Source organism: Microchirus variegatus (assembly GCF_963457635.1).
Source record: "Microchirus variegatus genome assembly, chromosome: 1".
Taxonomy (NCBI): Eukaryota; Metazoa; Chordata; class Actinopteri; order Pleuronectiformes; family Soleidae; genus Microchirus; species Microchirus variegatus.
The window spans coordinates 28735273-28762180 of record NC_139802.1 but is presented as its reverse complement, the minus strand read 5'-3'; positions in this window follow the sequence as shown (position 1 = coordinate 28762180).

Genomic DNA, 26908 nt, shown 5'->3' with positions numbered 1-26908 from the left:
CTAGCGCGCATGAAAGAGCTCCAAGGCCAAAACCATTGCTGACCAAAAAGTGTTTTGGGACAATATTCTGTGGACTGACAAAACCAAAGTTGAACTTTTTGGAAGGTTTGTGTAACAGGGTTGTCATGGTAAGGCCACCAAAATCTCTTTCTGTGTTGTTTTTATTCATGTTGCTGTAATGCAATCTCCATCCTGTATTGGGGTGCAGTCTTTTTTGTGTGTGTGCCCGTTATAGGACCTGCATAGGTATGAGAGCATGCACGCGTCTCCAGCCAGAATCGTTTCAACACTGCGGTCAAGCCAGCCAGGGTTCACCTTTGCCTGGTCAAATCAGCCGCACGTCCTCTGTAAAGGATTTTGAAAGAGGATTATTCAAAAAGTACACAGTAAAAGTACTTGATATTATTCATGTAGGTAGTCTAGGAGGTACTTAATTCAGTCATGTATGAATCTTGGACTACTTATGGAAAATAAGCATTTTATTCAATGTTAAATTTGGGTGAAATCGACTTAATCGTGTACTCTGTAAAGGATTTTGACAGAGGATTATTCAAAAAGTACACAGTAAAAGTACTTGATATTATTCATGTAGGTAGTCTAGGAGGAACCTAATTCAGTCATGTATGAATCTTGGACTACTTATGGGAAATAAGCTTTTTATTCCATGTTAAAGTTGGGCGAAATCGAATTCATCTTCTCATGTTTTAGGGATTTTGACAGAGGATTACTCAAAAAGTACACAGTAAAATACTTGGTATTATTTATGCCGGTAGTCTGGGGAGTATTTAGTTCACTAGTTTCAAGTTTTCTGTTCGTTTGTTCCTCTTCTTTGAGTTTTCTGGTGGAATCCTCTGTTTCGGGGTGTAAACAAAGTTTTAAAAAAAATAAAAAAAAATAAAAACGTCCATAACGCCGGGGTGTTGTTCCGAGTTGTTGCTCTCCGGGGCTGCAGCTGGATGCTACTCAGTCCATCAGTGTAAATCTTTAAAGGTCACATAGAGTGGTCCTGTTGCACATAAATGTTAGTTATGGAGGTCTACTTAACTTGTTTTTATGGTCAAAAACCTCCTAGTTGCTGTAAACGAGCCGATTGAAATCCTCTTTTCTGACGTTTTTTGTCAGCCGCGATGTTTCAGAGTGAACTTTCACCCCCAGAAGACAGAGGCTTGTGATTGGCCAATACTATTCAGCACACCAGCTCTCAGAAGCGCAGCTCCCCCCTCTGGAACGGTGGATGCACTGCTACTCATTGTTTTAACAATTGTTTTAACAATTGTTTTAACTCCTCGCCGCAGTCCCTTTTATGACTTTGACCCAGAGTCAGACCCAGAGTCAGAAGACACTGTCGCTCGTGAAACACCTCCACAACGGACGTTATTCTTCTTCTGCTGTACAATGTACGCAACCGGATGTGCCCGGACTAGTCCCCGGAGCAAGATGATCTGCTGTTCAGGAGAACCGCTGTTTACGTAACTATTACGGGATTTTCAGAGATCTCGCTGAGCCCCGAGATTACAATAAACACAGCCTTCTCAGCAATGGCTGAACTGTTTGTTTCAAACCTTCAGGGCTTCATAAACAAGGTAATGACGCTGATACACACCAAAAAAACAGCGTTAATAGGAACTTCCGGTCGAGTTCCGCTTTAACTACTCACTGTCACTCCCAGCTCTTCAGTGCCGTTTCATTACGATTACCGTAAACGTTAGTAGATTCGCGCACTAGAAAAAAACGTGCTGCTGATTTGACCAGGCAGACGCGAACCACGGCTGGCTTGACCGCAGTACAGAGGAAGAGGGACCTGTAAACATGGTGAGTACAATACTAAGCAGTGCTAACACAACACATTTAGAACTCAATTAATATTACGCGATATTAGGAAAATATTATTTCACGAGTTGCACAAACAAACACGAAGAAACTCCCAAAGTAGACGTGTGGGGGAAAAGTACTATTGGCTACAGCTCTGTGGGTCAGCACTGTGAGAAAGCTTGTTAGTTAACCTAATAACATTTAAAGAGACATCCATTTTCTCATTTGTTAATGTCAAGTGTATACATGTATACGTATATGTTTATATATATATATATATATATATAGATGTTTATATATATATACATGTAAATGTGTATGTATATCTGTATATGTGTATATATGTATTTATAAGTGTATATATGTATATGTATGTATGTATATATATGTATGTATATATATATATATATATACATACATACATATATATATATACATATATATACATATATATATATGTGTGTATGTGTATATGTATGTGTGTGTATATATATATAATTAACAGAGGCCTTGTTATGGAAACAGAAACATGACATGTAAGACCCACATTAATGAAACTGGATAAACACTGACACACTTTTTCCAATTCTTAGAGTGATTGTTCACCTGGGATCTGTTTAGAGAGTCAAACGTCTCCCGACTGGCTTTAAACTTGAACTCAACCTATAGTTTAAACTATCTATAAGTCTGCTGTGTGGTTACTTCTACAAGCCTTACATACAAACTATATTATCTATATTATCTAGTAAATAGCTGTGTGTAATGTAAATCAAATTAATAAATAATGTGAATGGTGTAAATACAAAATCAAATGGCAGATACATATGGGGGAAGCTGAACGGCCCTAAACCAAATCCCATTCATTTTCTATGGTAGTGCTGAACCACTACGGACGTAATGCTCAGCTCGGCCACTGAGGATTGTGGCGCTGTGACACTGAAACTCCGCCTCTCTCTCGCTGAAAAGTTACAGGAGACTCCTCTCATTCATTCAGCGTCACGAGTGATTTCACCTTCGAAAACAACAAAGGTAAGAAACTTTTCGATAAAAAACTAAGGTTATATCCTTCAGAATGAAAAATTTAATCCTCCTTACCATAATGTAAGACATTTTCCATCAAGGTTTAAGTGTTTCTAGTAAGTGCTGCACATGTGTAATATATCCATTACTGTTTCTGTCCCTCCTGCTTTATGTCACAGGCCAGCATGTCAAAGAAAACCTGCTTTTTTTGAGGATACCTCTGCTAGTATCCAACGGATACAGCCAAGCTCCTTAAAGACAACCCCTCTCTACAGGACAAGTCTGCACCTCTGAGGGAGGTTGCAGTGAAACAAAATGCCCTGACTGTTGTCCGTCAGAGACGAGGAGATGCCTCAGACGTCACAGATACAGAATACCTCCTGCAACTTGGCAAATATAAGGGGATGTCCTTCAGGTGGCTTTTGGAGAATGATGTAGGTTACACACTGTACCTTATCATGCACAGAGAGAAAGAAGAGGCTGCAGGAGTATGCATGTCTGAGGGCCACAACAAGGACAGCTTGCTGCTCATTAGTAAGTTTTTCAGTATGCACTGAATGTGGGGTTTTTTTTGCCTGCATTTATTGACATTAAAATACAACAAAATCATGGAAGATATGCTTATTCTATTCCAAAATAATAGGACAATGTGTACTCTAATTCCTTCTGTATGTGTCACAGTGATGGATGATGATGAGGAGCTGGAAAGAGCAAATCCAAATGATCTGTTCAGGTTCACAACAGAATCATTTGGATGTATAAGCCATAGCAGGTGAAGTAATATATCAGTAATATGTGCTTTTACCACAATTAATTTGTTTGTGTTTCTTACTGACATAATGTCTATTCCAGGACCATATGCTTCCCTGTCCAGACCATTTGCTGACACACAAAGTGAACAGCACAAGTCACTAGAAGATGGTAATGAATCATTTGTCTCCATGAATACACTCATGTTAATAAATTGTATGTACTGGAAATATCATTCACCATTTACTGTATGTTTTCTTGTCATCTGTCATTATAGTTTCTACAACACCCACAGTGAAGAGACCTTTACCTTTTCCTTCTGAGATACACTTTCTGGTCCTGAGCCGACAGTCTCTGCACCAGGTGTGTGTCACACGCACAGATATACATATGCAGTTTTATTTTTCTCCTAAACAGTGTCCACACTGTGCACTGGCAAAAAATATAGTAAATAAGTGAATAAATGCATGGTGTAACTCTTTTCTTAAATAATGATGTGCCTTTTCTGTGTACAGTCTTTAATAAGAAAAATAAAAACTGTAAATATGACTCATCACTGATGGACTTCTCATTTTTCATCCTTGTTCTCCTGCTGTTGTTCCCCCACTAGTACTCAGACCAGCCCCTCATACACCACAGCCAGCACCCAGTACGATGTTTTCATGACTACTACTACGACAAAAGATGTGGCAAAGTTTAACAGAGAGAACTTATGAGAACAACTGCCACCTGCAATTGTAAATCCACCAGACATGTCCTCTCCCCCAGCAGACGGTCCAAACTGCACAGGAAACATTGGTGCAGCAGCAGCAGCAGCAACAGGAACAAAAAACCCGGCAAACAAACACATGCCTCTCATGAAGCAAACTCAAGTCCCGCTACATAAGTGATGGTTCTTCAGTCCAGCACTTTTATCAGCAAGGGCCCATTCGATATCATTACTGCTCCACAAAGGTCTTCTAAGCATATTCTGCAGAGGGCCTGACTAATCCGTTCACGCCCTTTGTAGAATTTGCACAAACAGATTTCTTTTGTCGGGAACTGGAGCTCATAAAGCAGAGAGTGGGGGAAAAAGCAGCGAAGAAAAAGCAGAAACTGTCAGAGAATCCACCAACTCAGGGAACTGAACTCAAGCAAAGGCCAAACAGTGTGCACATTCACACGGGCTTTCCAGGGGTGGCTGGAAAGTACATCCTGGATTTGTATAAAAGCAAAGGCCTAACACAAGGAATGTCTTGGGGGGAATTTAAAGCCTCACCATTTTATTTAATGGAAAAGGAGAGGTGGGCAGCAGAGAGGAAGAAATAGCTGCAGAAATCCAAGTTCTGCAGAAGGTGTATATTTATGAGTGTTTAATTAACTTTGTTTAAGTTTAAGTAAATTTGTTGTTTGTCTTGATTTTCCATGGTCAGTTTATTTTCAATATAATAGTATGTCAAATGGATGGTTTTTCAATTGCAACTGAATGTTAACTTGATTTTTGCAGTGTAATGTAGTTTTGGGTTATATATATACAACACAAAACACATATATTTAAGGCCTTCATTGATACAAATCTCTATAAAAAAAGAATGTAGTGCACATTTTAGACTGAAATGTTGCTTTTAACCTATCTGTTGTGAGAAATTTGAAAGCGTTGCAGTTGTTTAATACCTTGGACAGGGACAGTTAAATTCAGCACCATGGACAGTGGCTGGACCCCACCCCCTCAATAGGTGCTGCAATTTCATTGGCTGTCAGTGCGTTACAACTATACCGGCTGGGGCCCGACCTCTGGCAGGCGAGAATTCTACCACTGAACCACCAATGCTTGTGGAGCCACGTGACCAATCGGTATTGACCAATGAGATGCGTTGTTACACTTTTTGTATTACCTTCTATGATTGGACGGCTTCCCAATTGCTAGGACACCAAGAACTTTACCGAATGTAAATAAATAATTTAATGAAGAATGAACAAAGGGTATAAATAGATAAATAAAGTGATAACCAGCAAATGGTGTAGATATATTGTATATTGTATACTTACTGTGATCGAGCTAGTCATCACCTGGCTTTCCGTGCTCGAATCGAGCGCTCCTAAATGTGAGTGTCCTAAACGGCCCTAAAACGTTTCCCCTTCATTCTCTATGGTAGTGCTAAACCACTACGGATGTAATGCGCATCCCGGCCATTCGCACCTTTGGCGCTGTAAGCACTCCGTCTCTCTAAATCGTTTCCCATGCATTCTCTATGGTAGGGCTAAACCACTACGGATGTAATGCGCCTCCCGGCCACTCGCGAACTTGGGCGCTGTAACCGCTTCAACTCCGTCTCTCTCTCTTACCTTACTGACAATGATGCCGCTCCTAAATGTGAAGTGCGCCCATATTCGCTCATTTACGTCAATTCCTTACGTCAATTCCTTACGTCAATTCTAATTAAACGGCCCAAACCAAGCAGTCCTATTTCCGGTTCTCTACATAATAGTCCTATCGAAAGCGATCACAACGTACTGAAAAGAAAATGTTGTAGTATGTCAGTATAGTATGTCAAAACAACTATGTCATATTATATAATAGTGATTATATGTAAAAAAAAAAAAAAAAAAAATTATGTAAACATTAGTAAAATGTATAGTAGCTCTATACTGTAAAAACTATTTACCTCTTCAAAGATGGACGATTAACCTAATTGTTGACCCTTTGAACTTTGACCCTGGATTACTCCAAAAGTATAAAGTAAAAGTACTTCATAGGACTTGTATTTGTACTTGTGTATGAAGAACAAGAAGTACTCTATTCAATAAAATGTAAACTATTCTTAGAAAAGGTTGATCATTAAAAATGAATAAATAAAATGAGACAAGATAAGAAGACATTTTGTCCCACACAGGGAAATGTGCAGTGTTACCAAAGCCAAAAAGGTAGAATACATTACATTATAAATATACATATATGTGTGTGTTTATATATAAATATATATTTCTTTGTAAAAAAAAATGTGCAAAGAAATGTGCAAGTGAGGCAATATAAAAACTGCACTATATACAGTATTTGAGATACATTTTACTAATGAATTATTTGACATTATTATTTTTGACTTCTAATTTAACCTTTTCTTTTGTGTACGTTGTGTACGCTTTCGATAGAACTTTATTTTGAAAAGCAGAAATAGGACTCCTTGGTTTGGAGTAGAATTGACGTAAAGGAGAGAACATGGGCGCACTTCGCATTCAGGAGCGTCTGATTTGACTAAGGATAGCCAAATGACGGCTGGCTTGACCGCGATGTTTCAACATGTCTGGAGGTAAGTCCAGTAAGTCTAGTAGCTAATGCTAGCCGCCGGCGCGCGCGTCTGTGTTTACGTGCGCGCGTCTGTGTGCACGTGGATGAGAGAGAATGTCCTGCATGCATCTGATGAGTCCTTGATGGATTGTTTTATTGAGATGTGAATGAGATACTATAGTACTTTATGTTTTGTCTAATTAGTGTGCTTGCTGAAAGGCAGCACACTATTGTCCTTCTTAAGTTTTCTTATTCCTGTCAGCCAGATTTTTAAAATTGGAAATTGAAGATAGTGTTACTGACCCTAGTCGTTCTTCCGCCATATTGGATTGAATACAAGGCAAGGCAAGGCAAGTTTATTTGTATAGCACCATTCTTACACAAGGCAATTCATAGTGCTTTACAGGCAGGAAATACATTTGAAATTAAAACACAATCAATTAAAAAATCAAGTAAAGAAATTAAAACCATTTAAAACATCAAACAATTTAAAATCAAGCAGAAATGAGTGTAACATAAAATCATTTGAAATTTAAGCACAATAAATTCAAAAATCAATTATGAAATTAAAACAATTTAAAACATTAAACAATTTAAGATCAACAATTTAAAACATTTAACAACTTAAAATCATGCACAAAAAAAATGCAATTTAAAATCATTATTTTAAAATTATTAAAATCATTAAAAAGGAAAGTTAAAGTGGTTAAAATTGGTAATATTAGAAAGCTGCAGTAAACAATAATGTTTTTAACCCTGATTTAAACAAGCTGACAGTTTGTGCACACCTCAGGTGTTCAGGGAGCTTGTTCCACAGGTGAGGACCATAGAAGCTAAATGCAGCTTCGCCCTGCTTGGTTCTGACCCTGGGGACGCTTAGTAAACCTGTCCCTGATGACCTGAGGGGTCTGGACGCTTCATAATCAATGAGCAGCTCTGACATGTATTTAGGCCCAAGACCATTCAGCGACTTGTAGACTAGTAGCAGGATTTTAAACTCGATCCTTTGACTCACAGGGAGCCAGTGCAATGATTTAAGGACAGGTGTGATATGGTCCATTTTCTTACTGTTGGTCAGGACTCTGGCAGCAGCATTCTGGATGAGCTGCAGCTGCTTGATTGATTTTTTACTAAGACCTGTGAAGACACCATTACAATAATCTAACCTACTAAGAATAAATGCATGAACAAGTTTTTCCATGTCTTGTTGAGACAGAAATCCTTTGATTCGTGCAATGTTTTTGAGATGATAATAGGCTGATTTAGTGATGGTCTTTATGTGGCTGTTAAAGTTCAGGTCTGAGTCCATAACTAAACCAAGATTTCTGGCTTTGTCAGTGGTTTTTAGTGTCATTGAGTCAAGTTGGTCACTGACCTCAAGCCTCGCATTTTTGGGACCAAAAACAATAACTTCTGTCTTTTCTGCATTGAGCTGGAGAAAATTCTGGCCCATCCACTGATTGACTTGTTGAATACACTCACTCAGCAACTGTAATGGACTGTAATCATGAGGTCCATTACAGTTGCAAAACGAAACAAAACTTTCACAGGTCACAAATTGTGTCCGATCTTCACGAAACTTGACGAACATGGTCCTTGGACCAAGCTTCACAAAAGTTACCAGAAGGATTTTTGATTTTAGGAAGCATTTGCCCGTCAGCAAGACGAAATCGGCGGCATAGCCGCCAAACAGGGAGTTGCCTCATATATCAGGAACACTTTCACGTATCGAAACCAAACTTTGTACATGAACTTGGGACTTCAATATGAGAAAACACAAGATCTGAAAAATTAAGTATTGATGAAATTCTCAGCTGTAGCATCAACGCACCCTAGTCCAGTAGCTGCTTGCATTAGTGAAATGCACCCGAGCAAGCACACTGCAGTTTGCATGCATGCATGCAATGCATTCTAGTTATATTTTGCTAATGTTTGTAATATTATTTTAATAGATTGAGCCAGAATCGTTTCAACATGGCTGGAGATGGTATGGGATGGCATTTACAGCAGATGAATGACTGCATGTTTTTTTTGTTGTTGATCAAAATAATACATAGACTTGTGAGAAATCCTAGAATTGCATCCTGGTCTTCATTACGCTAAACACAACGCAGCGTGAACCAGAAAATGTAAGACCGGTAACATTTGCGTCCCGTTACATCTGGCATAACACATTAAAGAAAAAAGAACATCATGCATCAACAGTCAAACATGGTGGTGTTAGTGTGATGGTCCGGGCTGCTTTGCTGCTTCAGGACCTGCACGACTTGCTGTGATTGATGGAACCATGTATTCTGCTCTCGACCAGAAAATCCTGAAGGAGAATGTGAGGCCACCAGTTCTTGACCTCATGCTGAAGCACACTTGGGTTCTGCAGCAGGACAATGATCCAAAACACACCAGCAAGTCCACCTCTGAATGGCTTAAGAAAAACAAAATGAAGGTTTTGGAGTGGCCTCGTCAAAGTCCGGACTTGAATCCAATTGCGATGCTGTGGCATAATTCTGCAAAGAAGAGTGGACCAGAATTCCTCCACAGGAAGTGAAAGACTCATTGCCAGTTGCCACAAACGCTTAATTGCAGTTGTTGACGCTAATAGTAGCACAACCAGTTATTAGGTTTTGGGGGCAATTACTTTTGCACATAGGGCACGTAGTTTTGGATTGTTTTTTTCCCTATACAATGATCACTCAACTGGATTTTTGTGTTTACTTGGGTTATCTTTGTTCAGAATTTAAATTTGTTTAATAATCTGAAACATTGTAGTGTGACAAACATGCAAAAAGGAGAAATCAGGAAGGGGTCAAATACTTTTGCACAGCACTATGTTGTGGTTTATAAATCTCCTTAGTCCATTGCTAATATGTCCGTAGTGGTGAGAAGACCTTTTGGTAACATTAACGTTTGAGAAGAGTATTGTCTTGTCGCCAGAGTCACAGAGTTGATCCGTGTTTACACATATTGTGGTGATCTTACAGTTTGCACTAGTATCTTAATATTCGCTAAAGCAATTTTATGTGTAATGTGTCTATGAGTTTGTTAATTCAGTTTGAACTGATTTAAAAGAGTCAACTGTTTTGGTGAGTAGTGCATATGACAGTGAAGAGAGGGTGTGCTACAACTCTTGTAAACATGTTTAAATATTTATTGATCTTTTTTTCAATTAAATTTCAGCCAAGGCCTTTCTGAGGAGATGCTGTTGCATCAAATTATGATGATTTCTGCTTTTTTTTGAAATTATTATTAGCAGTGTAACGCAGTCATCTGTGTTGAAGATGCAAGTAATGGACCACTGATCACTTGCCTTTCAAGTTATTGTTGCTTTGTGCAGTAGCAACTTCACCTTTAATAATACTATGTCTTAATTGAACAAATCAAAAATGGCACCTGAAATAGTGTACATTTAAAAAATATTGGACATATTATTTACTGCATCTTACTGCAGCAAATGGGATAATGGGTTCAGCAAGATTAAGAGCTACTGATTCCGGCCTTTTAATATTTCCCGTGTAAAACGTATTCCATAATGTGTCATTACTCTAATCACACAAAATGTTTTTTTTTGTATTATATTTTTCATTTTCTTGAGCTCTGTAAAATAAAACATTCATTATTATGATTTTAGATCGAGGATTCATTCCAACTGTAATATTTGTGGTTACAGGAAGTGGTCACACTTGACACATGCACAGAACAAATTGGATTAAATTCTTTATTTAATATCTACTTCTCATATGAGCCCAAAACGATAAAACATCAGCTTCAACATGTGAGTGTAATGATGGGTGTTTGTCTCTATCTAGTGGTTGATTTAATCCACTGCACTTTAAATGAAGCCAACTTTAAACACACACACACACACAACCAACCATGTGTTCTTTGTAGATTTTATTTGTTTTATTTTCATTTCAAAGAAGACTCATACACACATACCTTATTACAGAAATGTATTAAAGGTGATATTTGCAAAATATATACATCAGGAACCTTTAGCATTTTTCAAATAATAACTGCAATCCCAATTCAAATCACTGTGGTTCAAGTAGGTTTTTAGATTTGCTCTGGCCACACAACTCCCAACAGCTTCAACGGGAAGAATAGAGCATCTAGAATATTCATATTCTACACAGGTCATCATCAGAATCTGTTGAAATTTTGTACGACATACTATACTATGACGTTTTTGACTATTTTATGACGACATACTATACTATGACGTTTTTGACCATTTTTGGACGACATACTATACTATGACGTTTTTGTCTCTTTTTGGACAACATATTATAGTATAACGTTTTTGTCCATTTCTGGACGACATACTATAATATGACGTTTTTTACCATTTTTAGACGACATACTATACTACGACGTTTCTGACCATTTTTGTACAACATACTATACTATGACGTTTTTGTCAATTTTTGGACGACATACTATACTATGACGTTTTTGACAATTTTTGGACGACAAACTATACTATGACGTTTTTGACAATTTTTGGACGACATACTATCCTATGATGTTTTTGACCAATTTTGACCATTTTTGGACATCATACTATACTATGACGTTTTTGTCCCTTTTTTGGACGACTTACTATACTATGATGTTTTTGGACGATATACTATACTATGCCGTTTTTGACGATTTTTGGACGACATACTATACTATGACGTTTTTAACCATTTTTGGACGACATACTATACTATGACGCTTTTGACAATTTTTGTACAACATACAATACTATGACCTTTTTAACCATTTTTGAACGACATACTATACTATGACGTTTTCACCAATTTTGACCATTTTTGGACGACATACTATACTATGAGGTTTTTGACCATTTTGGACAACATGCTATACTATGATGTTTTTGACCATTTTTGGACGACATACTATACTATGACGTTTTTGACCATTTTTGGACGACATACTATGCTATGACGTTTTTGACCATTTTTGGACGACATACTATACTATGACGTTTTTGTCCATTTTTGGACGACATACTATACTATGAGGTTTTTGACCATTTTGGACAACATGCTATACTATGATGTTTTTGACCATTTTTGGACGACATACTATAATATGACGTTTTTGACAATTTTTGTACAACATACAATACTATGCCGTATTCCATAATGTGTCATTACTCTAATCACACAAAATGTTTTTTTTTGTATTATATTTTTCATTTTCTTGAGCTCTGTAAAATAAAACATTCATTATTATGATTTTAGATCGAGGATTCATTCCAACTGTAATATTTGTGGTTACAGGAAGTGGTCACACTTGACACATGCACAGAACAAATTGGATTAAATTCTTTATTTAATATCTACTTCTCATATGAGCCCAAAACGATAAAACATCAGCTTCAACATGTGAGTGTAATGATGGGTGTTTGTCTCTATCTAGTGGTTGATTTAATCCACTGCACTTTAAATGAAGCCAACTTTAAACACACACACACACCCAACCAACCATGTGTTCTTTGTAGATGTTATTTGTTTTATTTTCATTTCAAAGAAGACTCATACACACATACCTTATTACAGAAATGTATTAAAGATGATATTTGCAAAATATATACATCAGGAACCTTTAGCATTTTTCAAATAATAACTGCAATCCCAATTCAAATCACTGTGGTTCAAGTAGGTTTTTAGATTTGCTCTGGCCACACAACTCCCAACAGCTTCAACGGGAAGAATAGAGCATCTAGAATATTCATATTCTACACAGGTCATCATCAGAATCTGTTGAAATTTTGTAAGACATACTATACTATGACGTTTTTGACTATTTTATGACGACATACTATACTATGACGTTTTTGACCATTTTTGGACAACATACTATACTATGACGTTTTTGACCAATTTTGACCATTTTTGGACGACATACTATACTATGACGTTTTTGTCTCTTTTTGGACAACATATTATAGTATAACGTTTTTGTCCATTTCTGGACGACATACTATAATATGACGTTTTTTACCATTTTTAGACGACATACTATACTACGACGTTTCTGACCATTTTTGTACAACATACTATACTATGACGTTTTTGTCAATTTTTGGACGACATACTATACTATGACATTTTTTACCATTTTGGACAACATACTATACTATGACGTTTTTGACCATTTTTGGACGACATACTATCCTATGAAGTTTTTGACCATTTTACGACGACATACTATACTATGATGTTTTTGACCAATTTTGACCATTTTTGGACATCATATTATACTATGACGTTTTTGTCCCTTTTTTGGACGACTTACTATACTATGATGTTTTTGGACGATATACTATACTATGCCGTTTTTGACGATTTTTGGACGACATACTATACTATGACGCTTTTGACAATTTTAGTACAACATACAATACTATGACGTTTTTAACCATTTTTGGACGACATACTATACTATGACGCTTTTGACAATTTTAGCAAACATATACAATACTATGACCTTTTTAACCATTTTTGAACGACATACTATACTATGACGTTTTCACCAATTTTGACCATTTTTGGACGACATACTTTACAATGAAGTTTTTGACCATTTTGGACGACATACTATACTATGATGTTTTTGTCCATTTTTGGACGACATACTATACTATGACGTTTTTGACCATTTTTGGACGACATACTATACTATGACGTTTTTGGACCACATACTATACTATGACGTTTTTGTCCCTTTTTGGACGACATACTATACTATGACGTTTTTGACCATTTATGGACGACATACTTTACTATGACGTTTTTGGACGACATACTATACTATGACGTTTTTGTCCCTTTTTGGACGACATACTATACTATGACTTTTTTCACCAATTTTGACCATTTTTGAATGACATACTTTACTATGACGTTTTTCACCATTTTGGACGACATACAATTCTATGATGTTTTTGTCCATTTTTAGACGACATACTATACAATGACGTTTTTCACCATTTCTGGAAGACATACTATAATATGACGTTATTGACCATTTTTGGACGACATACTATTCAATGACGTTTTTGACCATTTTTGGTACGACATACTATACTATGACGTTTTTAACCATTTTTGGACGACATACTATACTATGACGCTTTTGACAATTTTAGTACAACATACAATACTATGACCTTTTGAACCATTTTTGAACGACATACTATACTATGACGTTTTCACCAATTTTGACCATTTTTGGACGACATACTTTACTATGAAGTTTTTGACCATTTTGGACGACATACTATACTATGATGTTTTTGACCATTTTTGGACGACATACTTTACTATGAAGTTTTTGACCATTTTGGACGACATACTATACTATGATGTTTTTGTCCATTTTTGGACGACATACTATACTATGACGTTTTTGACCATTTTTGGACGACATACTATACTATGACGTTTTTGGACCACATACTATACTATGACGTTTTTGTCCCTTTTTGGACGACATACTATACTATGACGTTTTTGACCATTTATGGACGACATACTTTACTATGACGTTTTTGGACGACATACTATACTATGACATTTTTGTCCCTTTTTGGACGACATACTATACTATGACTTTTTTCACCAATTTTGACCATTTTTGAATGACATACAATACTATGACGTTTTTCACCATTTTGGACGACATACAATTCTATGATGTTTTTGTCCATTTTTAGACGACATACTATACAATGACGTTTTTCACCATTTTTGACCATTTTTGGACGACATACTATACTATGACGTTTTTGTCCATTTCTGGAAGACATACTATAATATGACGTTTTTGACCATTTTTGGACGACATACTATTCAATGACGTTTTTGACCATTTTTGGACGACATACTATACTATGACGTTTTTAACCATTTTTGGACGACATACTATACTATGACGCTTTTGACAATTTTTGTACAACATACAATACTATGACGTTTTTAACCATTTTTGAACGACATACTATACTATGACGTTTTTCACCAATTTTGACTATTTTTGGACGACATGCTTTACTATGACATTTTTGTCTCTTTTTGGACGACATATACTATAACGTTTTTGTCCATTTCTGGAAGACATACTATAATATGACGTTTTTGACCATTTTTGGATGACATAATATACTATGACGTTTTTAAACCATTTTTGGACGACATACTATACTATGACGTTTTTTTACCATTTTTGGATGACATACTATACTATGACGTTTTTGACCATTTTTGGACGACACACTATACTATGACGTTTTTGTCCCTTTTTGGACGACATACTATACTATGATGTTTTTCACCAATTTTGACCATTTTTGAACGACATACTATACTATGATGTTTTACACCAATTTTGACCATTTTTGGACGACATGCTATAATATGACGTTTTTGACCATTTTTGGACGACATACTATACTATGACGTTTTTGACCATTTTTGAACGACATACTATACTATGACGTTTTACCAATTTTGACCATTTTTGGACGACATACTTTACTATGAAGTTTTTGACCATTTTGGACGACATACTATACTATGATGTTTTTGTCCATTTTTGGACGACATACTATACTATGACGTTTTTGACCATTTTTGGACGACATACTATACTATGACGTTTTTGGACCACATACTATACTATGACGTTTTTGTCCCTTTTTGGACGACATACTATACTATGACGTTTTTGACCATTTATGGACGACATACTTTACTATGACGTTTTTGGACGACATACTATACTATGACGTTTTTGTCCCTTTTTGGACGACATACTATACTATGACTTTTTTCACCAATTTTGACCATTTTTGAATGACATACTATACTATGACGTTTTTCACCATTTTGGACGACATACAATTCTATGATGTTTTTGTCCATTTTTAGACGACATACTATACAATGACGTTTTTCACCATTTCTGGAAGACATACTATAATATGACGTTATTGACCATTTTTGGACGACATACTATTCAATGACGTTTTTGACCATTTTTGGACGACATACTATACTATGACGTTTTTAACCATTTTTGGACGACATACTATACTATGACGCTTTTGACAATTTTAGTACAACATACAATACTATGACCTTTTTAACGATTTTTGAACGACATACTATACTATGACGTTTTCACCAATTTTGACCATTTTTGGACGACATACTTAACTATGAAGTTTTTGACCATTTTGGACGACATACTATACTATGATGTTTTTCACCAATTTTGACCATTTTTGAACGACATGCTATACTATGACATTTTTGACCATTTTTGGACGACATACTATAATATGACGTTTTTGACCATTTTTGGACGACATACTATACTATGACGTTTTTGACCATTTTTGAACGACATACTATACTATGACGTTTTACCAATTTTGACCATTTTTGGACGACATACTTTACTATGAAGTTTTTGACCATTTTGGACGACATACTATACTATGATGTTTTTGTCCATTTTTGGACGACATACTATACTATGACGTTTTTGACCATTTTTGGACCACATACTATACTATGACGTTTTTGGACCACATACTATACTATGACGTTTTTGTCCCTTTTTGGACGACATACTATACTATGACGTTTTTGACCATTTATGGACGACATACTTTACTATGACGTTTTTGGACGACATACTATACTATGACGTTTTTGTCCCTTTTTGGACGACATACTATACTATGACTTTTTTCACCAATTTTGACCATTTTTGAATGACATACTATACTATGACGTTTTTCACCATTTTGGACGACATACAATTCTATGATGTTTTTGTCCATTTTTAGACGACATACTATACAATGACGTTTTTCACCATTTCTGGAAGACATACTATAATATGACGTTATTGACCATTTTTGGACGACATACTATTCAATGACGTTTTTGACCATTTTTGGACGACATACTATACTATGACGTTTTTAACCATTTTTGGACGACATACTATACTATGACGCTTTTGACAATTTTAGTACAACATACAATACTATGACCTTTTTAACGATTTTTGAACGACATACTATACTATGACGTTTTCACCAATTTTGACCATTTTTGGACGACATACTTTACTATGAAGTTTTTGACCATTTTGGACGACATACTATACTATGATGTTTTTGTCCATTTTTGGACGACATACTATACTATGACGTTTTTGACCATTTTTGGACGACATACTTTACTATGACGTTTTTGGACCACATACTATACTATGACGTTTTTGTCCCTTTTTGGACGACATACTATACTATGATGTTTTTGACCATTTATGGACGACATACTTTACTATGACGTTTTTGGACGACATACTATACTATGACATTTTTGTCCCTTTTTGGACGACATACTATACTATGACTTTTTTCACCAATTTTGACCATTTTTGAATGACATACAATACTATGACGTTTTTTCACCATTTTGGACGACATACAATTCTATGATGTTTTTGTCCATTTTTAGACGACATACTATACAATGACGTTTTTCACCATTTTTGACCATTTTTGGACGACATACTATACTATGACGTTTTTGTCCATTTCTGGAAGACATACTATAATATGACGTTTTTGACCATTTTTGGACGACATACTATTCAATGACGTTTTTAACCATTTTTGGACGACATACTATACTATGACGCTTTTGACAATTTTTGTACAACATACAATACTATGATGTTTTTAACCATTTTTGAACGACATACTATACTATGACGTTTTTCACCAATTTTGACCATTTTTGGACGACATGCTTTACTATGACATTTTTGTCTCTTTTTGGACGACATATACTATAACGTTTTTGTCCATTTCTGGAAGACATACTATAATATGACGTTTTTGACCATTTTTGGATGACATAATATACTATGACGTTTTTAAACCATTTTTGGACGACATACTATACTATGACGTTTTATACCATTTTTGGATGACATACTATACTATGACGTTTTTGACCATTTTTGGACGACACACTATACTATGACGTTTTTGTCCCTTTTTGGACGACATACTATACTATGATGTTTTTCACCAATTTTGACCATTTTTGAACGACATACTATACTATGATGTTTTACACCAATTTTGACCATTTTTGGACGACATGCTATACTATGACATTTTTGACCATTTTTGGACGACATACTATAATATGACGTTTTTGACCATTTTTGGACGACATACTATACTATGACGTTTTTGACCATTTTTGGGCAACATACTATACGATGACGTTTTTGACCATTTTTGGACGACATACTATAATATGACATTTTTGACCATTTTTGGACGATATACTATACTATGACGTTTTTAACCATTTTTGGACGACATACTATACTATGACGTTTTTGGACCACATACTATACTATGACGTTTTTGTCCCTTTTTGGACGACATACTATACTATGACGTTTTTGACCATTTATGGACGACATACTTTACTATGACGTTTTTGGACGACATACTATACTATGACGTTTTTGTCCCTTTTTGGACGACATACTATACTATGACTTTTTTCACCAATTTTGACCATTTTTGAATGACATACTATACTATGACGTTTTTCACCATTTTGGACGACATACAATTCTATGATGTTTTTGTCCATTTTTAGACGACATACTATACAATGACGTTTTTCACCATTTTTGACCATTTTTGGACGACATACTATAATATGACGTTATTGACCATTTTTGGACGACATACTATTCATTGACGTTTTTGACCATTTTTGGACGACATACTATACTATGACGTTTTTAACCATTTTTGGACGACATACTATACTATGACGCTTTTGACAATTTTTGTACAACATACAATACTATGACGTTTTTAACCATTTTTGAACGACATACTATACTATGACGTTTTTCACCAATTTTGACCATTTTTGGACGACATGCTTTACTATGACATTTTTGTCTCTTTTTGGACGACATATACTATAACGTTTTTGTCCATTTCTGGAAGACATACTATAATATGACGTTTTTGACCATTTTTGGATGACATAATATACTATGACGTTTTTAAACCATTTTTGGCATCATACTATACTATGACGTTTTTGTCCATTTTTGGATGACATACTATACTATGACGTTTTTGACCATTTTTGGACGACACACTATACTATGACGTTTTTGTCCCTTTTTGGACGACATACTATACTATGTTTTTCACCAATTTTGACCATTTTTGAACGACATACTATACTATGATGTTTTACACCAATTTTGACCATTTTTGGACGACATGCTATACTATGACATTTTTGACCATTTTTGGACGACATACTATAATATGACGTTTTTGACCATTTTTGGACGACATACTATACTATGACGTTTTTGACCATTTTTGGGCGACATACTATACGATGACGTTTTTGACCATTTTTGGACGACATACTATAATATGACATTTTTGACCATTTTTGGACGATATACTATACTATGCCGTTTTTGACCATTTTTGGACGACATACTATACTATGACGTTTTTAACCATTTTTGGACGACATACTATACTATGACATTTTGACAATTTTTGTACAACATACAATACTATGACCTTTTTAACCATTTTTGAACGACATACTATACTATGACGTTTTCACCAATTTTGACCATTTTTGGACGACATACTTTACTATGAAGTTTTTGACCATTTTGGACGACATACTATACTATGATGTTTTTGTCCATTTTTGGACGACATACTATACTATGACGTTTTTGACCATTTTTGGACGACATACTATACTATGACGTTTTTGGACCACATACTATACTATGACGTTTTTGTCCCTTTTTGGACGACATACTATACTATGACGTTTTTGACCATTTATGGACGACATACTTTACTATGACGTTTTTGGACGACATACTATACTATGACGTTTTTGTCCCTTTTTGGACGACATACTATACTATGACTTTTTTCACCAATTTTGACCATTTTTGAATGACATACTTTACTATGACGTTTTTCACCATTTTGGACGACATACAATTCTATGATGTTTTTGTCCATTTTTAGACGACATACTATACAATGACGTTTTTCACCATTTCTGGAAGACATACTATAATATGACGTTATTGACCATTTTTGGACGACATACTATTCAATGACGTTTTTGACCATTTTTGGTACGACATACTATACTATGACGTTTTTAACCATTTTTGGACGACATACTATACTATGACGCTTTTGACAATTTTAGTACAACATACAATACTATGACCTTTTTAACCATTTTTGAACGACATACTATACTATGACGTTTTCACCAATTTTGACCATTTTTGGACGACATACTTTACTATGAAGTTTTTGACCATTTTGGACGACATACTATACTATGATGTTTTTGTCCATTTTTGGACGACATACTAGACTATGAGGTTTTTGACCATTTTTGAACGACATACTATACTATGACGTTTTTGGACCACATACTATACTATGACGTTTTTGTCCCTTTTTGGACGACATACTATACTATGACGTTTTTGACCATTTATGGACGACATACTTTACTATGACGTTTTTGGACGACATACTATACTATGACATTTTTGTCCCTTTTTGGACGACATACTATACTATGACTTTTTTCACCAATTTTGACCATTTTTGAATGACACACAATACTATGACGTTTTTCACCATTTTGGACGACATACAATTCTATGATGTTTTTGTCCATTTTTAGACGACATACTATAATATGACGTTTTTGACCATTTTTGGACGACATACTATTCAATGACGTTTTTGTCCATTTCTGGAAGACATACTATAATATGACGTTTTTGACCATTTTTGGACGACATACTATTCAATGACGTTTTTGACCATTTTTGGACGACATACTATACTATGACGTTTTTAACCATTTTTGGACGACATACTATACTATGACGCTTTTGACAATTTTTGTACAACATACAATACTATGACGTTTTTAACCATTTTTGAACGACATACTATACTATGACGTTTTTCACCAATTTTGACCATTTTTGGACGACATGCTTTACTATGACATTTTTGTCTCTTTTTGGACGACATATACTATAACGTTTTTGTCCATTTCTGGAAGACATACTATAATATGACGTTTTTGACCATTTTTGGATGACATAATATACTATGACGTTTTTAAACCATTTTTGGACGACATACTATACTATGACGTTTTTTTACCATTTTTGGATGACATACTATACTATGACGTTTTTGACCATTTTTGGACGACACACTATACTATGACGTTTTTGTCCCTTTTTGGACGACATACTATACTATGATGTTTTTCACCAATTTTGACCATTTTTGAACGACATACTATACTATGATGTTTTACACCAATTTTGACCATTTTTGGACGACATGCTATACTATGACATTTTTGACCATTTTTGGACGACATACTATACTATGACGTTTTTGACCATTTTTGGGCGACATACTATACGATGACGTTTTTGACCATTTTTGGACGACATACTATAATATGACATTTTTGACCATTTTTGGACGATATACTATACTATGCCGTTTTTGACCATTTTTGGACGACATACTATACTATGACGTTTTTAACCATTTTTGGACGACATACTATACTATGACGCTTTTGACAATTTTTGTACAACATACAATACTATGACCTTTTTAACCATTTTTGAACGACATACTATACTATGACGTTTTCACCAATTTTGACCATTTTTGGACGACATACTTTACTATGAAGTTTTTGACCATTTTGGACGACATACTATACTATGATGTTTTTGTCCATTTTTGGACGACATACTATACTATGACGTTTTTGACCATTTTTGGACGACATACTATACTATGACGTTTTTGGACCACATACTATACTATGACGTTTTTGTCCCTTTTTGGACGACATACTATACTATGACGTTTTTGACCATTTATGGACGACATACTTTACTATGACGTTTTTGGACGACATACTATACTATGACGTTTTTGTCCCTTTTTGGACGACATACTATACTATGACTTTTTTCACCAATTTTGACCATTTTTGAATGACATACTATACTATGACGTTTTTCACCATTTTGGACGATATACAATTCTATGATGTTTTTGTCCATTTTTAGACGACATACTATACAATGACGTTTTTCACCATTTTTGGAAGACATTCTATACTATGACGTTTTTGTCCATTTCTGGAAGACATACTATAATATGACGTTATTGACCATTTTTGGACGACATACTATTCAATGACGTTTTTGACCATTTTTGGACGACATACTATACTATGACGTTTTTAACCATTTTTGGACGACATACTATACTATGACGCTTTTGACAATTTTTGTACAACATACAATACTATGACGTTTTTAACCATTTTTGAACGACATACTATACTATGACGTTTTTCACCAATTTTGACCATTTTTGGACGACATGCTTTACTATGACATTTTTGTCTCTTTTTGGACGACATATACTATAACGTTTTTGTCCATTTCTGGAAGACATACTATAATATGACGTTTTTGACCATTTTTGGATGACATAATATACTATGACGTTTTTAAACCATTTTTGGACGACATACTATACTATGACGTTTTTTACCATTTTTGGATGACATACTATACTATGACGTTTTTGACCATTTTTGGACGACACACTATACTATGACGTTTTTGTCCCTTTTTGGACGACATACTATACTATGATGTTTTTCACCAATTTTGACCATTTTTGAACGACATACTATACTATGATGTTTTACACCAATTTTGACCATTTTTGGACGACATGCTATACTATGACATTTTTGACCATTTTTGGACGACATACTATAATATGACGTTTTTGACCATTTTTGGACGACATACTATACTATGACGTTTTTGACCATTTTTGGGCAACATACTATACGATGACGTTTTTGACCATTTTTGGACGACATACTATAATATGACATTTTTGACCATTTTTGGACGATATACTATACTATGACGTTTTTAACCATTTTTGGACGACATACTATACTATGACGTTTTTGGACCACATACTATACTATGACGTTTTTGTCCCTTTTTGGACGACATACTATACTATAACGTTTTTGACCATTTATGGACGACATACTTTACTATGACGTTTTTGGACGACATACTATACTATGACGTTTTTGTCCCTTTTTGGACGACATACTATACTATGACTTTTTTCACCAATTTTGACCATTTTTGAATGACATACTATACTATGACGTTTTTCACCATTTTGGACGACATACAATTCTATGATGTTTTTGTCCATTTTTAGACGACATACTATACAATGACGTTTTTCACCATTTTTGACCATTTTTGGACGACATACTATAATATGACGTTATTGACCATTTTTGGACGACATACTATTCAATGATGTTTTTGACCATTTTTGGACGACATACTATACTATGACGTTTTTAACCATTTTTGGACGACATACTATACTATGACGCTTTTGACAATTTTTGTACAACATACAATACTATGACGTTTTTAACCATTTTTGAACGACATACTATACTATGACGTTTTTCACCAATTTTGACCATTTTTGGACGACATGCTTTACTATGACATTTTTGTCTCTTTTTGGACGACATATACTATAACGTTTTTGTCCATTTCTGGAAGACATACTATAATATGACGTTTTTGACCATTTTTGGATGACATAATATACTATGACGTTTTTAAACCATTTTTGGCATCATACTATACTATGACGTTTTTGTCCATTTTTGGATGACATACTATACTATGACGTTTTTGACCATTTTTGGACGACACACTATACTATGACGTTTTTGTCCCTTTTTGGACGACATACTATACTATGAAGTTTTTCACCAATTTTGACCATTTTTGAACGACATACTATACTATGATGTTTTACACCAATTTTGACCATTTTTGGACGACATGCTATACTATGACATTTTTGACCATTTTTGGACGACATACTATAATATGACGTTTTTGACCATTTTTGGACGACATACTATACTATGACGTTTTTGACCATTTTTGGGCGACATACTATACGATGACGTTTTTGACCATTTTTGGACGACATACTATAATATGACATTTTTGACCATTTTTGGACGATATACTATACTATGCCGTTTTTGACCATTTTTGGACGACATACTATACTATGACATTTTGACAATTTTTGTACAACATACAATACTATGACCTTTTTAACCATTTTTGAACGACATACTATACTATGACGTTTTCACCAATTTTGACCATTTTTGGACGACATACTTTACTATGAAGTTTTTGACCATTTTGGACGACATACTATACTATGATGTTTTTGTCCATTTTTGGACGACATACTATACTATGACGTTTTTGACCATTTTTGGACGACATACTATACTATGACGTTTTTGGACCACATACTATACTATGACGTTTTTGTCCCTTTTTGGACGACATACTATACTATGACGTTTTTGACCATTTATGGACGACATACTTTACTATGACGTTTTTGGACGACATACTATACTATGACGTTTTTGTCCCTTTTTGGACGACATACTATACTATGACTTTTTTCACCAATTTTGACCATTTTTGAATGACATACTTTACTATGACGTTTTTCACCATTTTGGACGACATACAATTCTATGATGTTTTTGTCCATTTTTAGACGACATACTATACAATGACGTTTTTCACCATTTCTGGAAGACATACTATAATATGACGTTATTGACCATTTTTGGACGACATACTATTCAATGACGTTTTTGACCATTTTTGGTACGACATACTATACTATGACGTTTTTAACCATTTTTGGACGACATACTATACTATGACGCTTTTGACAATTTTAGTACAACATACAATACTATGACCTTTTTAACCATTTTTGAACGACATACTATACTATGACGTTTTCACCAATTTTGACCATTTTTGGACGACATACTTTACTATGAAGTTTTTGACCATTTTGGACGACATACTATACTATGATGTTTTTGTCCATTTTTGGACGACATACTATACTATGACGTTTTTGACCATTTTTGGACGACATACTATACTATGACGTTTTTGGACCACATACTATACTATGACGTTTTTGTCCCTTTTTGGACGACATACTATACTATGACGTTTTTGACCATTTATGGACGACATACTTTACTATGACGTTTTTGGACGACATACTATACTATGACATTTTTGTCCCTTTTTGGACGACATACTATACTATGACTTTTTTCACCAATTTTGACCATTTTTGAATGACATACAATACTATGACGTTTTTCACCATTTTGGACGACATACAATTCTATGATGTTTTTGTCCATTTTTAGACGACATACTATACAATGACGTTTTTCACCATTTTTGACCATTTTTGGACGACATACTATACTATGACGTTTTTGTCCATTTCTGGAAGACATACTATAATATGACGTTTTTGACCATTTTTGGACGACATACTATTCAATGACGTTTTTGACCATTTTTGGACGACATACTATACTATGACGTTTTTAACCATTTTTGGACGACATACTATACTATGACGCTTTTGACAATTTTTGTACAACATACAATACTATGACGTTTTTAACCATTTTTGAACGACATACTATACTATGACGTTTTTCACCAATTTTGACCATTTTTGGACGACATGCTTTACTATGACATTTTTGTCTCTTTTTGGACGACATATACTATAACGTTTTTGTCCATTTCTGGAAGACATACTATAATATGACGTTTTTGACCATTTTTGGATGACATAATATACTATGACGTTTTTAAACCATTTTTGGACGACATACTATACTATGACGTTTTTTTACCATTTTTGGATGACATACTATACTATGACGTTTTTGACCATTTTTGGACGACACACTATACTATGACGTTTTTGTCCCTTTTTGGACGACATACTATACTATGATGTTTTTCACCAATTTTGACCATTTTTGAACGACATACTATACTATGATGTTTTACACCAATTTTGACCATTTTTGGACGACATGCTATACTATGACATTTTTGACCATTTTTGGACGACATACTATACTATGACGTTTTTGACCATTTTTGGGCGACATACTATACGATGACGTTTTTGACCATTTTTGGACGACATACTATAATATGACATTTTTGACCATTTTTGGACGATATACTATACTATGCCGTTTTTGACCATTTTTGGACGACATACTATACTATGACGTTTTTAACCATTTTTGGACGACATACTATACTATGACGCTTTTGACAATTTTTGTACAACATACAATACTATGACCTTTTTAACCATTTTTGAACGACATACTATACTATGACGTTTTCACCAATTTTGACCATTTTTGGACGACATACTTTACTATGAAGTTTTTGACCATTTTGGACGACATACTATACTATGATGTTTTTGTCCATTTTTGGACGACATACTATACTATGACGTTTTTGACCATTTTTGGACGACATACTATACTATGACGTTTTTGGACCACATACTATACTATGACGTTTTTGTCCCTTTTTGGACGACATACTATACTATGACGTTTTTGACCATTTATGGACGACATACTTTACTATGACGTTTTTGGACGACATACTATACTATGACGTTTTTGTCCCTTTTTGGACGACATACTATACTATGACTTTTTTCACCAATTTTGACCATTTTTGAATGACATACTATACTATGACGTTTTTCACCATTTTGGACGATATACAATTCTATGATGTTTTTGTCCATTTTTAGACGACATACTATACAATGACGTTTTTCACCATTTTTGGACGACATACTATACTATGACGTTTTTGGACCACATACTATAC